This window comes from Amphiura filiformis, chromosome 20, assembly GCF_039555335.1.
Source record: "Amphiura filiformis chromosome 20, Afil_fr2py, whole genome shotgun sequence".
NCBI lineage: Eukaryota > Metazoa > Echinodermata > Ophiuroidea > Amphilepidida > Amphiuridae > Amphiura > Amphiura filiformis.
The window spans coordinates 31,886,733-31,904,149 of record NC_092647.1 but is presented as its reverse complement, the minus strand read 5'-3'; the positions used below and the strand labels follow the sequence as shown (position 1 = coordinate 31,904,149).

At 38.3% G+C, this 17,417-nt stretch overlaps 2 long non-coding RNA genes across 2 annotated transcripts in view; both read right to left on the bottom strand.

The window, feature by feature from the left end:
• Positions 1-16,396, bottom strand: part of LOC140141832 (uncharacterized) — a 43,171-nt gene extending 26,775 nt beyond the window's left edge. Inside the window, exons 1-2 of the long non-coding RNA XR_011857466.1 lie at positions 16,266-16,396; positions 12,508-12,637 (exon numbers count right to left, since the gene is read on the bottom strand). This is a non-coding gene — a long non-coding RNA (uncharacterized lncRNA). The remainder of the gene's footprint in view (positions 1-12,507; positions 12,638-16,265) is intronic.
• On the bottom strand, positions 238-8,672 carry LOC140142576 (uncharacterized). Its single transcript, XR_011857540.1, has 3 exons — positions 8,559-8,672; positions 1,740-2,047; positions 238-535 (listed from the first exon to the last, which is right to left on the bottom strand). It is a non-coding gene; the product is annotated as an uncharacterized lncRNA (long non-coding RNA).
• Positions 16,397-17,417: the final 1,021 nt, after the last annotated feature.

Sequence of the window (17,417 nt, the reverse complement as noted above, 5' to 3'; positions counted from 1 at the left end):
TTGATGTAATTCATTCATGTTAGCAAGCCTTCATAGGCATAGTTTGAGGGTGCAGGCATGTGCTGCAACGGCCTGCTATACTTTTGCATCTCTATCTAGATATTCTGTGCTATTTTACATGATCCATTGCCTGGCAAAGGTGGTGCAATCTCTGTACATGCTATTGAGTGAATAAATCTAAAATCCAAACAGTTCAGTTTCACAAAGAGATGACATCCTTGTTGTTTCTTTAATAATGCGATCAAAATATCAATCTCTATAGATGCTGCTTACTGAGAGAATAAATCTAAAATCCAAACAGTTCAGTTTCACTAAAAGGTGAACACAACACAGCAGCTGTGATCCTTTGGAATCCTGCTGCCTCTTTGATCAACAATATTGGCAAATGCTATTACCAAATCCATGCACAGAACATAATCTGCTTCATATGGAATGTTGGATGCTAGAAAGTATTTTTCTGAACGTCAGAATGGTTCCTGAGTAACATAATATAATAGAGACTAGTGTCCTGGTTTGTCTGGTCAACTTGGGCAGTCTGTATAAAAACAAAAGATAATAATACTACATTATGAACAAAACACAAACATCATATTCAGAAGTGGGGAATTAGGGTCAGAATTTTGGCGAGAATCGATTCTCGGAAACATTCTGGCAAACAGATTTGCATGAATCAAAGTAAATTCTCACAAACTTTTGTAGTTTACACAGAAGTTGATTTGCAAGAATCAAATGATTACCGCAAATTTTTTCTGCAAGAATCAAGATTGATTCTCGCGCTGTGAAACAAAACTCTGACCCTGGATGTGAAAGATTACAAAGGTTCAAAGTGACTTGTGCAATGTGAAAGTTTTGTTTTCCTTTTTAGTAATGTGTTAGTCCACCTTCATTCTCACCAAATTCATTGCAACGATTCTGCATTCTATTGACCAGGTTTCGAATGCATTGCTGTGCAGGTGACTCCATGCACGTTGCAGTATTCTCAGCAACCCTTGCAGTGTTGTGTTGTCATTTAGTCGGGTATCTACATGTACCAGGTTTTAATGTGCATCCCCCCAGGACTCTACCAAACCAACTTTTTTAGATGGTCCTATAACATATTCAAAATGTTAACAAAAAATATTTCTCAAATTGCTTGTTATTTTACGGAATAGTTGTAACCATGTAGGATGTTTCGTTACCTAGGAAACGTCACAACATAGGTTGTGGTCAATAGGCTGTAATGGGGGATTGACCTTTATGGCCAATTTTGTCAATAACGAAGCATTTTAGACAGTGCAAACAATTCCTTTTTTGACTTGCTTTTGCATGACGAGCAATTTTAGACCATTAAATTTGCGTTGAAATTGGAGCATTATTAATTTTGGCCCCTGTGTGGCCAAAACAACTGACCACCGCTCAAAATTTGACTTTTTGCTTATAACTTAAGAACGGTAAGTCGCAGGTAGGTCAAACTATACTTTTTCTTATGAGAGGAATAATTTGGTGTGCTTGACCAGATTTCAGCAACTTTGAAATTTGACCCCTGTGTTGACCTTTAACCTTGAATATGGCCGGAGTGCCGGGAAATATTTTTTGTTAACATCTTGAATGTGTTATAGGAACATAATAGAAAGCTAAAAAAGTTGGTTTGCTAGAGTCAAACAAAAAAAAAACTGTTTAGAAACAAAAATAACCAAAAAGTCATTTTGGCTTCGATATAGCCAACTGGTATTTGAAGGTAGGCTTATCAAGCAACTCACCATTATAGCCTGATGATGTGCGACTTGATATCCACGTCTGTCTACATGCTTCCTTCTTTTCACAGGTTCTCATAAATCGATGCAGTTCTGACAAAACCGTGGTGGGTGAATGTTGTTATGTGTAATGTCAACATTGCAGTATTGCAACAGTTTTGTATTCCAAGTGATGTTTGATAACTTATCCACATCCTTACTGTCAAAACTTGTTCCAGCCAACTTTGATCCAGGCCTAAGAAAATCTCTGCCACACATCCTACACACCTTTTACAAATTTTGCTGATGCTGAAGGAGCCAGGACATATTTTAGCCTGTGAATGAAGGGAAAATAAAAATTAAATTACAATTTAAATGTGATTGATCCCATCACTCACATAAATAATCCGCTTATGCGTCCCGTTTCTTAACATGCAAACAAGCACCTGTAATCACCACGTAAGTTCACACACTAAAGATCGCATATTAAATGTGCATGAAGTTCACGAAAGGAAGATACATTTCATAAGATTTTAAGAGCCAATCTTACTTATTATGTACGGATCTGTGATACAAAAAAAGTTTAAAATTATTTTGTTAAATATTAACACCAACAATACATTATATACAGTATGAGCGTGCACAGCGCCCTCATTCACCTTAAAAAAATCATGAAATCTCAGCCTCTCTGAGCCTTACAATGATAAACTTTGGAGGTGCATAATGTACATGTATAACATTGTGAGCCATCATCATCCCAACCTGCATTTTGCATTTTTTGAAGTACCAATGATTACATCACAAAAACCAAGGGGAAAAAATGTGATCTTTGATGGCGCAAAAAAACCCAGCAAATCCAATGTTTGAATCAAAAGTGCCCTCGTGCAAACTTCTAAGCATCATAACCATGGAGGTCTTTAATTTCAAACTTGTTCAGACTTGGGCAGGCCAGTATGCAGGATTTTTTTGGGGGGTGGGCGATTTTGTGAAAAGTGGACTTTCTTCTCCAAATTTAAGGTAAAAAAAAAAATTGTTCTCGCTACTATCGCAATTTCTTATATTTTGGGACTTTTTTTATAATTTTGCAAATTTGGGGAGGTGCGGTCGCACCCCCACACACCCCTGCGTACAGGCCTGGACTTGGGATAAGTTTAATTTTGCAGCAACAAGTTAATTTGGAATTTTGATGGCGCACATAGAGTCATAGATACTGTTAACAGAGGTCAAAGCTCAAATTTTCTCAACTTTTTACATGCCTATATTTCCACACTCCAACGTCACCTGATTCTAAATAGCATCTCATCAAAGAAGATGTAATTCTCTGCATGAACTTAAACAAGCCGTTTCTTGAACCACAAGTCTCGCCTGCTTTCATGACCGCCTGCTTTCGCGATTACTTTTAGTAGAAGTAAATGAACCAGCAACAACCCTGCCCATGAAGACCTCGAAATGACCTTCCAAAAATTTGGCTCTACATGTAAATGTTGGCTGAATCCACTAAGTTTCATGCCTATACAATAGTTTTTAGTAATTTGACCTCATCTGACCCCTGGATGACCCCCAAATGACCTTCCAAACATTTGGCTCTAAATGTTGAATGTAGGCCTACCCACTAAGTTTCATGCCCATATGACAGTTATTAGTAATTTGACCTCAAATGACCCCTGGGTGACACTTGGATGACCCAAAATGACCTCCCAAAATTTGACTCTAAATGTTGACTGTACCCACCAAATTTTCATGCCCATACAACAATTATTAGAAATTTGACCTCAGATGACCCCTGCGTGACCCTGGATGACCCAAAAATGACCTGAAAATCTAATCAGGTAGAAGGCATGCACATTCTAAATTTTTTGTGCGCTCCTCGTGCATGATTGTTAAGTATTCATTCAATTGTGTACTGTAGGGGCCTACTCTCAAGCTTCAAATCAACAAAATGTGTAATGTATACACACTTTACAATTTTGGTGTATTATCACTATGACTGCAATGAGTAATAACTTCTAATTGTAATTTTTAGCTAATAAATGAGTTAATGACCATATAGGCGTAGATGGGGGGGGGGGGGATAAATTCCCACCCAACATTTTGAAAGAGGGGTGGTCCATACAAAGTCTATACAATCATCCCCAATGGTGATACCTGTAGCATGATTGTTAAGTATTCATTCAATTGTGTAGGGGCCTACTCTCAAGCTTCAATCAACAAAATGTGTAATGTATACACACTTTACAATTTTGGTGTATTATCACTATGACTGCAATGAGTAATAACTTCTAATTGTAATTTTTAGCTAATGAGTTAATGACCATATAGGCGTAGATATGGGGGGGGGGGGGATAAATTCCCACCCAATATTTTGAAAGAGGGGGGGGTCTATACAATCATCCCCCAATGGTGATGCCTGTAGGCCTATGGGTTTCTGACCAAATTAACCCTGATTCGGCAATTTGACCATTTTAAAACCTAAAAAGTGCCAAATTTGTTGTACTTCGCTTGAATTCATTCCAGTTTTGTAACATATATCGCTAATTTAGCTTTAATATGGCAAAAAAAAAAATTTTCACGCTTCAAGCAAATTTGTACCATGATCTTATTTTGGAACCAAAAGGTGCAATTAGACTTTAAGAAATTTTCTCCAACTCCATCCCCATGTCAAAAAGAAATCTACGCCACTGTTAATGACGTACGGTATTTTTTTTTTTTTTTTGATGTCCAAGGTTCCAACTTTTCCAACAACTCCCACCAAAGTATAAATTTATGAACACTCCCTTAGGTAACTGAAAACAATTCTTGTAAAGTCACTTTATCTGAAAATATCAAGCAAATCCTGATATTCTTGGGAAAGAATGGTGGTATTAAGGGACCATTCGCAAACACTTGTTAGGGGGCCTGATGCAAAAGGGGGGCCTGACAATTTTGAAAAAATTGAAAAGAAACATGGGGTTTTAAATAATATTGAATTTTGAAATTTGCAAAGTGTAAATCAAATCATGATGAGTCTAATATTACCGTACTATAGAAAAATTATCAAGTTTGTGTACATCGTGGAACATACTCTTTGCTGTGCGTAGTAAGCAGTTGTACGCAGATAGCCTTGCTATATGGATGCGTAGGGTAGCGTTGTACGGCTGTACGCGCGTGTACTTAGCATGATTAGTCGCGGAGTTACAAGCATAGTTGAATGTTCCACGATGTACACAAATTTAATATTATAGTATTACTCCCTATTCCAGAAAAATACAGCACTAATTTTTGGGGATTAATAAAATATTATCAAGTTCTGCCAAATGAATCATAGCTCAATCCTAATCCTTTAGTTAGTCCTAACTGGCAATAAAAGAAAAAAATCACTATTTTACTAATTTCTTGAAAAAAGAGCCAAAAACCTGCATTTTCGGCATACTTTCCGACAATCAAGTCACGAAAATCAAAGACTTGGAACAAGTCTAAGCATTCAAAATCTTGAGTATATGCCGAAATTTTGCTATAATTTTCACTTTTTTTGTGTTTCTTTAATTAAATCAGAATAAAACAAGTCTTTTCCAAAAATTAGACTGCATAAACTGAAATTAGTCTTGGTACAAGTCTTTGTGCTTGATTGTCACAGCATACGAAAAACACCCTAAAAACGCATGTTTTTGGCCCTTATTTCCAAAAATTGACCAAATATTAAAATTTGACTTTTATTGCCAAGTTAGGACTAACTAAAGGATTAGGATTTAGCTATGTTTTATTTGGCAAAACAGGATAATATTTTTTTAAAAAAAAAAAATTAGTGCTGTATTTTTCTGGAATAGGGAGTAGTCTTAACAACATGTCTAAGGCTGTGCTAACACTTTTGAGTTTGACCAGAATTTTTTTATTTTTTCAAATATCTTAAAAATACAAGATAAAGAATGTATTAACTACTAAGGTTTGCCCGTCATATTATACGAAGCCAAGAAAGACCCTAGATTTTGACTGCTCGCAGCTCCAAAAGACCCACCACCTCAAATTTCCGGGAGCAAAATTTTTTGATGTGCCCCCCCAGGTGTGTTCTAGGCGAATTTGGCTGACTAGCATGTGGTAAGGTTTGCCTGGCATACCTACATACATGCTGCATGCACAGGTAAGCGTTGGATTCCTGAGCTTAAAAGTAGGTAATGAATATTGATACACTACGTCACTGTCCTGGTTCTGAGCATCGGCTGCAAACATTTCCGTATGATGAGTAATTTGTAGGGGTGGGGGTGGTCTGATATGATATTTATATAATTATAACGGGGGGCACAATTTTGTCAAGACTTTTGGAGGTTTAGTTAAGATTTAGTTAAACCCATATTATAACATTTGCTGGGAAGAAAAAAAAAAAAAAAATTTTAATTCAGGTTTTTGCACAATTGTTAATGTACTTTAGTAAACAAAGATTCTCTGCAAAAAGACTTCAGGTGTTGTAGTTTTGTCAAAATCATATCCGAGATTTTGAATAAACCATGATGGAAATATTACTCGAACCGAAGTGTATTCGATGTCAACACACCCCTACGTACACGGGCGTGCAGGGACACACACACATGCCAGAGGATCGTACCATATTACAACCACGGAGTAACATGCATTGGCGCTAGTAGTAAATTCCAATTTTCTTTGCTTTACCTCACTTGTTCGGCTCAAAATTAAAAGGGACATTCCGTATCTCAGTGATATCTGACAGTAAATGTAGGTACATGTATGCCAGGTGAATTCAAATTTGCCATCAAACTGCATCATTTTATATATCAAATTAAAGCCCTTGAGTATAAAAAGAAATTAAGCCAACACTGAAAACCTTTTTGTCATAGCACTTTCCGTAGCAAAGTTAGGCTCTAGTCAAAGATTGACTTTCATCAAAAAGATTCTGCTAGCAAAATTCACCAAAACAGCATTACGGGGGTGTTTCTAGATCTTAGTCTCATGACGATAGCAGCTTTTTTTAATGGAACTGCTATCAAAATCCCTCTGAAATTCCATGTGCGAGTCTCTCATCACCAAAAAAAAAAAACATCATATATTTGGGTCAAGTGAAGTAGACAACATATTTATTAAAGGTTTCCTTGAGCAAGCGGTTCTTTTAAATTTCAATGTAAATTTGTATTGCCGGTTTAGGCCATTTTGGCTGACTAGCAAATGTGTTACGCCCAGGGCTGTCAACTCTCACGCATTGGCCGTGAGTCTCACGCACGCCTAGGTAGTAAATCTCACGCAAAAAGCTTGAAAATGTGTAAAATCTCACGCTTCGTCATGAATAATTTGTTGCTCCTACCCCCCGCTTTTCACATACTCGAGCGCCGTGGCTCAAGTAATCATGGTAGGTATCACAGAAAATCCTAATCCACTCAATAGGGTTAAGCCGATTACTCTATTCAACGCTAGTCATCACTTGAATGGATTTAATCAGTGCAGTCCCTCAAACACGGTTTTGATGTTTATGATCGTTATGCGACAATATCGATCATCTATCTTAAAATTCAATTTAAACAGACCCCCAGGTGACCCCTACCGAAATGGATGGTATTAGTGTCCTTTTGCATCGGTCACATGATCTTCGATTGCGCCATTGTCTTTTCGAGTTCAAGTTGATTTACTAGCTTAAAACCTGATCAATTCCCTCATTTCCTTCCAAAGTTACGGTGAATTTATGTATTTTTTCTGATCATGATCAATTTAGTAATACTGGCGGTGTCTGCGGGACTTTTAAACCAGTGGAAATGATTTGGAAAGGTTTTCCAAGACTGGCAATGTTGTTTCTATGATCCGCCAAGTTTGGCCATAAGAAATATTGGCGTTATAAAATTACCGAAGTAAATCGCTTTTCCTTTGTTTATGGTCACGGCCACAATGCTTTGTGGGTAAAAATGACGTCATTCCGCTTAGAAGTCACGATAACGGTGGTTCATAACCGGCCAAGCTCAATAGATAAGAAGCCTTAGCAAATCGATAGTGCACCATTCACCCGGGGCCACTCAAATATGGCAGTGTACGCATGCGTGACCAAATTTTTTTCAAACACCCCTAAACGAGTTTCACCCTACCAGCAAATTTAGCCCCTTAATAAGGTAATTTAGTGTAGAATTTACCCCCTAAATGAGTTTTTGGCTGGTGAAAATGCAACAAATGTACCCTTTTTGGACTCATAATTTACCGAAAATTTGAAAAGGTACCCTAAACAAGTTGTCCAGTTTCAAAACTACCCTTATTCTTGAAAATCACTGTTTTTAGACCCTAACGCCACGCACAGAATTTGCCTTGCCTAAAAAAACCCCTTTTACTTGTTTTTTGGTCACGCATGCGACGCGTACAGACCATTTATGTGAGTGATCCCCCCGGGACCATTCATACCTGATTGCTCAGAATCGACTCATAACGATCATAGTACAAAGGGAACTGGGTTCGTGCATTCTCCTTCTATAATACCTACCATGAAGTAATCATGGTACAAAATGAACATTGCAAGCGGTAGGGTAGTATCAGCATTAACTGAGGTTTCCCTGTCGCCATACCTAGTAAATGCTAGCATTTTTATTTTAATAAAAAAAATTATGAATACTAATCTATTTTTAATTTTTATATTTTAAATGTTATAATATAGCTTTAATTTGAGCTAAATTTTCCAAAGTTATTGAAAACGTCATAACATAAATATTCATGACCTCCTTCGAAGTGCAGGAATCCAACGCTTACCGAATGCACTGCATGTGATTCACATTGCAAACTTTTAATACGCGTCTACATTTATAAACCTCTACAATTAGCAATCGGTTCTCAATATTATACATGTATGTGACCTTAAAATATTACTAATGTGTTTTAGTCAACACTCACCACCAGGCTTGGGTCCTTTAACAATGTTTATACCTTCCAAACACGTCGCGATTCTCGGTACGTACTTTCCACGTAGGCTGTCATTGTACATTGTATCATGTGCTTGAAGGAGAGCCCGTTTTCAAGAGGAGCGCCCCTGTGGTAGGTGAAATGGCGTTACATGTCTATCATCATTTTATACTGACCGGAAGTGACTCCTAAATTACCTTTAACCCTATAAAAAAAATACCACATGATACATTGGGTATAACAATTCCTGTGTGAACATAACATCATTCTCCTATTGTTTTCTTAGCTAATAAAAAATTTTGAAGGTTTTTCGTTTTATACCGGAAATAACCCTTTAATGACCTTTGACCCCAAATCTGTGAGGACCCTATAGACATTGGGTAATAACAATGCATGTGTGCAAATTGCGTCACTGTCCTACGTAATCTATAGGAGAAGAAGCATTTTGAGTTCAAATCACGTTTTTGACCCCTATGACCCCTGTGTGACCTTTGACCCCATGAGTTTCATGTGACATGTAGGGGCATGGACAATGATGGCTGTGACCAAGTCAGGTCAAAAACGGTCCAAGCATGTGAGTGCTAGAGCAAATGTAATGGTCGGCAGAAAGAAGAAAGAAAGAAGAAAGAAAGAAGAAAGAAAGAAGAAAGAACCTGTAAGAAAAAGGGAAGACACAGCCGTGACTAACGTCACGGCTGTGTAAAGATCCGATAGCATCACAAGACCTAGCCGGTGTCCCGGCTAGGTAAGAACTAGATCTGGTTACAGATCTGGACCTAGCCGGAGCCGGAAATGCCAGTCGTAAAGTTGATGGACATCTCATACCAATAATGGTGCATCACTGTAGCATGTAGGGGCTTTATCCGTCTTCCATAGGCTGAGATATAGCTACTTTTTCGTAATTTTAAACATTTTTTTTGCAAATTTGACGTTTTGACCTCCTTAAAGACCTTTGACCCCAATACAAAAAAAAAACCTCACATACACCACGAAAATGCATTGTTACAGTTTAAATTTAAAAAATCTGCTATGCTTAATTATGGAGATAAAAATTCTTGAAGTTATTTAGCTTAAAACCGGAAATGACGTCTAAATGACCTTTGACCAAAAAAAATAAAAATACCATGCACACATCGGGTAACACTAATGCATATATGAAGTTTATGCAACTCTGGTCTGGTTACGTTTTGAGATAAAAAAAAAAGAACATATTTGATGATTTTTGGTTTTTGACCGGAAGCGACCCCTTAATGACCTTTGACCCCAAAACTGTATACACCCCAAAGACCCTGGTTGGTAACAATGCATGTGTGCTAATGACAGCACTCTGCTATGTAATTTGTAAAAACAGTGATTTTTTGAATATTTTAGCTTTCAGACCGGAAATGACCCCTTAATGACCTTTGACCCAAATTCTGTGAATAGTTTATTGGCACTGGATATAGCCGATGCATATGTGTAAGTGACGTCATTGTAGGATGTAACATGTAGGAGAAGAAGCATTTTGAAGATATTTGGTTTTATACCGGAAATGACCCCTTAATGACCTTTGGCCCCAAATTTGTGAATATCCTATAGACACTGGATATAGCCGATGCATATGTGCAAGTGACGTCATTGTAGGATGTAACATGTAGGAGAAGAAGCATTTTGAAATGTGTTGCCAGAAGAAAGAAGAAGAAGAAGAAGAAAGATCCGATAGCATCACAAGACCTAGCCGGTGTCCTGGCTAGGTAAGAACTAGATCTGGTTACAGATCTGGACCTAGCCGGAGCCGGAAATGCCAGTCTTCAAGTTTATGGACATCTCATACCATTAATGGTGCATCACTCTAGCATGTAGGGGCTTTATCCGTCTTCCATAGGCTGAGATATAGCTACTTTCCGTAATTTTTAAACATTTTTTGCAAATTTGACGTTTTGACCTCCTTAATGACCTTTGACCCCAATACAAAAAAAAACCTAATATACACCACGAAAATGCATTGTTACAGTTTAAATAAAAAAATCTGCTATGCTTAGTTTTGGAGATAAAAATTCTTGAAGTTATTTAGCTTTAAACCGGAAATGACGTCTAAATGAAAAAAAAAAAAAAAAAATAAAAATACCATGCTCACATCGGGTAACACTAATGCATATATGAAGTTTATGCAACTCTGGTCTGGTTACGTTTTGAGATAAAAAAAAAAAAAAATGAACATATTTGATGATTTTTGGTTTTTGACCGGAAGCGACCCTTAATGACCTTTGACCCCAAAACTGTAGACACCCCAAAGACCCTGGTTGGTAGCAATGCATGTGTGCTAATGACAACACTCTGCTATGTAATTTGTAAAAACAGTGATTTTTGAATATTTTTAGCTTTCAGACCGGAAATGACCCCTTAATGACCTTTGACCCAAATTCTGTGAATAATTTATAGGCACTGGATATAGCTGATGCATATGTGCAAGTGACGTCATTGTAGGATGTAACATGTAGGAGAAGAAGCACTTTGAAGATATTTGGTTTTTACCGGAAATGACCCCTTAATGACCTTTGACCCAAATTCTGTGAATAATTTATAGGCACTGGATATAGCCGATGCATATGTGCAAGTGACGTCATTGTAGGATGTAACATGTAGGAGAAGAAGCATTTTGAAATTTGTTGCCAGAAGAAAGAAGAAAGAAGAAAGATCCGATAGCATCACAAGACCTAGCCGGTGTCCCGGCTAGGTAAGAACGCGGTAAAAAGAATGCACATCGCCGATGGCGGATGTGCAACGAGATCTGATTGCGTTCGCCTGCGACCGCGAGGATGCACAGCCAGCAGTGACAAATGAGTTATGACCCCGAATCTGTGAGAACCGGAAGTGATCCCTTAATTACCTTTGACCCCGCAAAATATTACATAGTGCTTAGGATGTCATAAGGAATATTCCTGGTGAATTTCAGCTTAATCGGAACTTACACATGGATTTTGATTTTTTTAAAAATTATGATTGACCTTTTGACCCCCTTAATGACCTTTGATCTTAATGAAAATAAAACCTTATGTACACCGACAAAATGTATTGTTCCGATTTTAATTAAAAAATTCTGCTATGTTTAGTTGTTGAGATAAAAATTCTTGAAGTTATTTAGCTAAAACAGGAAGTGACCCCTTAATGACCTTTGACCCCCAAAATAAAAATACCATGCATACATCAGGTAACACTAATTCATGTATGATGATTATATTACTCTGGTCTGTTTATATTTTGAGATACAATTTTTTTTTTAATTTTTGATAATTTTGGTTTTTGACCGGAAGTAACCCCTTAATGACCTTTGACCCCAAAACTGTAGGCATCCTAAAGACCCTAGCTAGTAGCGATGCATGTGCGCTAATGGCGACTCTCTGCTATGTAATTTGTAAAGACAGTGATTTTTTGAATATTTTTTACAAATTTGTCAGACTTTTACCGGAAGTGACCCCTTAATGACCTTTGGTCCCAATTCTGTGAACAACTTTTAGACACTGGATATAGATGATGCATGTGTAAGTGACGTCACGATGCTATGTAATACGTGGGAGGAGTAGCATTTTTAGTGAAAATCCAAGTTTTGGCCATTGACCGGAAGTGGATGACATTTGACCGGAAGTTGATCATGTGACATCTGTGGCACCACCAAACGGTTCTACTGACCAAGCATGGTCAACATGCCTGAAAGCATGTGGCTACGATGGCTGATCATAATGTTGACAGAAGAATCAGAAAGAAGAACGCGGTAAAAACAATGCACAGCGCCGATGGCGGCTGTGCAAGAACGCGGTAAAAAGAATGCACATCGCCGATGGCGGATGTGCAAAAACAAACATTTAGTGAGTATGCCTATATTCCCGATCCCTTCGCTAAAAAGATTGTGCCCCGAGTCAGCGCTCAACTTTACTATACTAGTCCCTGCTAATTAACCTACCTGCCTATGTCGAATGGTGTCCTTGAATTGTATCTTCACAGGAATCCAAGATTGAACTTATTACATCGAACCATGGAAGTATGTGATCAAACCATTTTTACACATAGATCTCCATTGATATCTTAGTCACCTGTAAACCAAACACACAAAAAAGCAATAAATAAAGCAGGAGTTGCCAGTTGCATTGAAAGCTATTGAATGGGGACTAATATATCATGTACCTGGTACATGCCTCTATGTAGCCTGGTATACATATTACAACTGGTGGCTACACAGATTAGAACTCTGTCAGTTTCTCTGATCACAACACCTTCACCCTGAGGCTCCAGGTCACACATGGGGGAAAATGGTAAATCACATATATTTAGCAGCAATTCTCCTCATTTTGCTCTTTTTATGATGAAATATCATCATTCTTTTCTGGAAATGTAAAAAAAGTGAAAAGTCTTACCCCCCTGTGGGATGGTGATCGCCCCGACATTTAAAAAATGTGTGTGTTTCTGACCAAATTTACATTATATTTTGCCTAAAAAGCGCCGCCAATTTTTGCGCACTTTGCGCGAATTTATTCACTTTCTGTACCATATTTCACCACTTTAGCTTCAATGGCAAATTTTTTCGCGCGCTTCACACGCATTTGTAACATTAACCAATTTTGTCGCCAAAAGGTGCCCCTTAAATTTGTCTTGCCCCCCCCCTCTGAAAAAGTGCTGGCTACGCCACTGCAGCGTAGTGACAACCCTGGGTACAAGAATTGCACAATTTTGCGTGTTTCGCGCACACTGGCCTGTTAGGCCGTATAAAATTAATGTTTTGGTTCTCGTCCAGAGGATTTTCATGAATTGATGAGGGAGGGAGGTTTTTTTTTTTTTTTTTTTTTTTTTTTCATTGTTTTATTAGCATTGTCAGTAGTTTGCGGTCTTTCCAACAGTGCTCGAGGAAACGATGAGGCCCTTTTTTTTTTCAAATGTGAGATTCTGAGGATAAACCCCTAGAGTACCACAAAAAGACTTGGAAGTGATGCTTGTTCTCTAATAAACTTATTTATATGTAAACTGCTCAAATAAAGAAAGTCCGCAGTCATGTAACCCGTCCTACACCAATACCTGATCTTGTTATGAAAATTTGATTGATACGGTTGTGTGCAGAATCTTGTTAGCTCTAATTTGATACCAAATTTGATACCAAACACTCAAAAGTGACAAAGACTGATACCAGTTTATGGCATTTGGTGCATTTTCAAAAGTTGCAAATCAAAACGATAACGCGGTCGAAATTGCTTAGCATGGCAATGTGGTCAAGCTTGCTTGCCCATGATAAACCCATGTCGACTATTCCAAGTGCGCGCTTTATTCAATTGTTAATTTAGAACGCATGGATTGCTACAGTGCTTTACTGATGAATACTAGGGCACGATGCGATCGATATGACCTAGCGGTTATTTCGGGCTATGTCAATGGTCGCGTTGTGCCATTCACCTCTACAGCTCCGCGTGGTCCATTTTTAATTTGCAACTTTTAAAAATGCACCAAATTTCATATACTGGTCTCAACCTCTCTGAATTTAGAGTTTTTGGTGGCAAATTTGGTATCAAGTTGGAGCTAACAAGATTCTGCACACGACTTTATCAATTAAATGTTCATAACACGATCAGGTTTTGGTGTAGGACGGGTTACATGACTGCGGACTTTCTTTATTTGAGCAGTTATGAAGATTTCATAAATCATTCCAAAGTCTAAAAAAATTGAAAAATCTAAAAAAAAAAAAAAATCTTACAAATCCCAGAAATTGAGGAGGGAGGGGACGAGAACCAAAATATTAATTTTACACGGCCTTTATAGCACAATTCTGCTTCAATTTGGGCTAAAATAGTCTAAAATTGAATTTTTTTCGCGCACTTCACACACAAATGTCCTAGTAAAATCAAGTAAAAAACTTGGCCATTTGAGTGCATGTACATGCATGTCTTCCTCACAGTGCATATGCATTTGGGCTGGCCCAGGGCCCTCAAAAAGGTAAATCCGGCCCTGCATAGGGCTCTTCTCAGTACGCTGCATTATTGTGTACAATTTCACTCCCAACAAGTGATACGCATAAATTATATTAACCTATAAATGAATAATGAAATGTGACCTCGTCCCCTTTTTGAGATCTCCAAGAGGAAACTATGAATTCATTGCCGATGGCCTTATCATGATTATTGGCAGAGCTACACGCAGCTGATGTGATGTACAAACAAGACGTAAGACGAATAGCGAGGGGGGTAAAATGTCCAAACGGTTCGCCCAAATTCGCTTGCCCCCTCTCGGCCCACCCAAAATTGCCCCCCCCCCCTCTCGGCCAAAATATCTTTGCCCCCCCCCTTGCACATGCCAAATTTTTGGGATCGCGATTTGCAAACCTTGCCCCCCCGGCTTGCCAAAAATTACTTGCTCACCAAAAATGTCTTCCCCCCCCCTCCCCAATTTTACCCTCCCACCAGGGCTCATAATTATTGCACAGGTCTAGCCCATTCCACAAACAGCGACGCCTCACTATTCGAGAGGCGTTGCAGTTTGTGGAACAGGGCTAGTTCTAAGCAGGCCTGGCTTTGGCTATGCTGCACTGGCTATTTTTAGCGAAAATAGAGATTGACATTCTTTTGTTCAAGTTTATTGTGGATAAATTCACCAATTAATACTAGTGTCAACTTAATTGTTTCGGGAATTGTTTCTCCACAATTTAAGTTTTCGTAGCTCCAGCTTTTAAAAGCTTTGCTCTAGCACTAGCAGTAGCTATAAAGCCTGATCATGTTGATTGTGTTCATACATTTGTCATAGGGTTTACACATGCAGCTGTAGCCGTAGGCCTAAGCAGAGAACATGTAATTTTCTCTGGCCTACTAAAGCTAAGATGCATTTTTTTATCAAGATTAGAGACTGACTTCTGCAAAAATCATCGATGTATTGCTGAAGCTTACCAAAGAGACGCAAAAGAGAAGGTAGTCTGAATGCATGCTCACGCTTGTCATGTTGAAATTCATTCATGCATTGACTTTACTTCAGGCCTACCGTATGTTGGCATTGGTTGTAGGCCAATGCCCATACACACCCGGTTATCAATGCATTGCATTTACCGAAATTTAAGCTTGACTCAATCTATTATCTAATTTTGGCAAAAGTCTGCGATGCACAATGTAAACTTACCATAAGGTCACCGTGAAAAGAAATTGAGTCTGAAGCTCATTTTTCTTCACAAATGAATTTTTTTCACAAATCCCCTATACCACACACGTAAACAATCGACGCCAGTAATTTGCACAGCTTTGCACTGCAAACTCGCTTGCCAGTCATGTAGTCCTGTACAGTACAAACCCAGAAAAATGCATTTTTTATCGAAATTTGAGCTCGTCCTCTTCTAATTGTGACAAAAATCATCGATGCATAATGTAAACTTACTAAAAAGGCACACAAGAAAAGAGGACGAGCTCATTTTTCTTCACAATTCAACTTTTAATCCGTATTTTCACACGGGTTTCACACCGGATTTACAAATCCCCTATACCAACACACGTAAACAATCGGTGACAGTTCCCCGGTACACACCCGGTTATGATTGCATTTTTTACCGAAATTTGAGCTTGACTCAATCCAATTTTGGCAAAAATCATCGATACACAATGTAAACATACCATAAAGTCACAAAAGTAATTGAGTCAAGCTCATTTTTCTTCACAATTGAACTTTTAATCCATACTTCCATAAATCCCCTATACTTACACACAGTAAACGATCAGCGACAATTTGAGTTTCGTGGCCAAATCGTGGGGGCGTGTCTAATGACGGCATTATAGAATCACCGCGGTAAAAACGCCGTTTGCATTAAATCAAGTTTTGTTCGCGTGTGGTGTGGTATGAACCCTAGACGCGAAAATATCTGCTTGCGTCCGGGTATGCGTCCTTGTCAAAGTCGTTGCTAAGCAGTGTCGGCTTCACTACGCGAACCAAAGTCACTGGTCTAGGTACTTGTTTGTCTGGGATCATGAGCCCATGAGCGTTGAAAACGCGTAATACGCTCATAGAGGTTCGCGTATGTATCGCGTTGTATGCGTAGACGCAGTGCGGAATACTCGCACGCGCTAGCAGTACGCGCAACAAAAGATGTGAAGTTGTAAACAAGTTTCGTTCATTTTAGAAAAGGGGGAGTTTTTATGACTGTAACTTAATTTTTGCTTTAAAAAATAGTTTACAGTTATTAAAATAGTATTTAACTGACTAAGAATGCGCCGGCATCCACTACTCAAAATATTGGACCTGCCTGTCGTCTATCACACGGTAGAGGATAGGCAAAATAAAAATTCCTATCGTTTATTCTCTAACTGAATGTTACCTACTGCTGATAACAATATTGCACTGACTATTATATCTACTGCTAATAGCAATGTTATACTTCCCCTGCTATCTATATCTGATAACAATATTGCATTGACTAGCTGCTATCTAGTTCATTTAATAACAATATTGCACTGACTGCTACCTATTGCTGATAGCAATATTGCATTGACTGCTCAATATCTGCTGCTGATAGCAATATTGCACTGACTGCTATCTACTGCTGAAACCAATATTGCACTTAGGGCCTACTGATATCTACTACTGATATCAATATTACGCTGGTAGCTATATTACACTGACTGCTGTCTGCTGCTGATAGCAATATTGCACTGACTGCTACCTATTGCTGATAGCAATATTGCACTGACTGCTATCTACTGCTGATAGCAATATTGCACTGACTGCTATCTGCTGCTGATATTAATATAACACTGACTGCTATCTTTCTGCTGATATCAATATAGCACTGACTGCTATCTACTGCTGATAGCAATAACACTGACTGCTATCTACTGCTGATAGCAATATTACACTGAC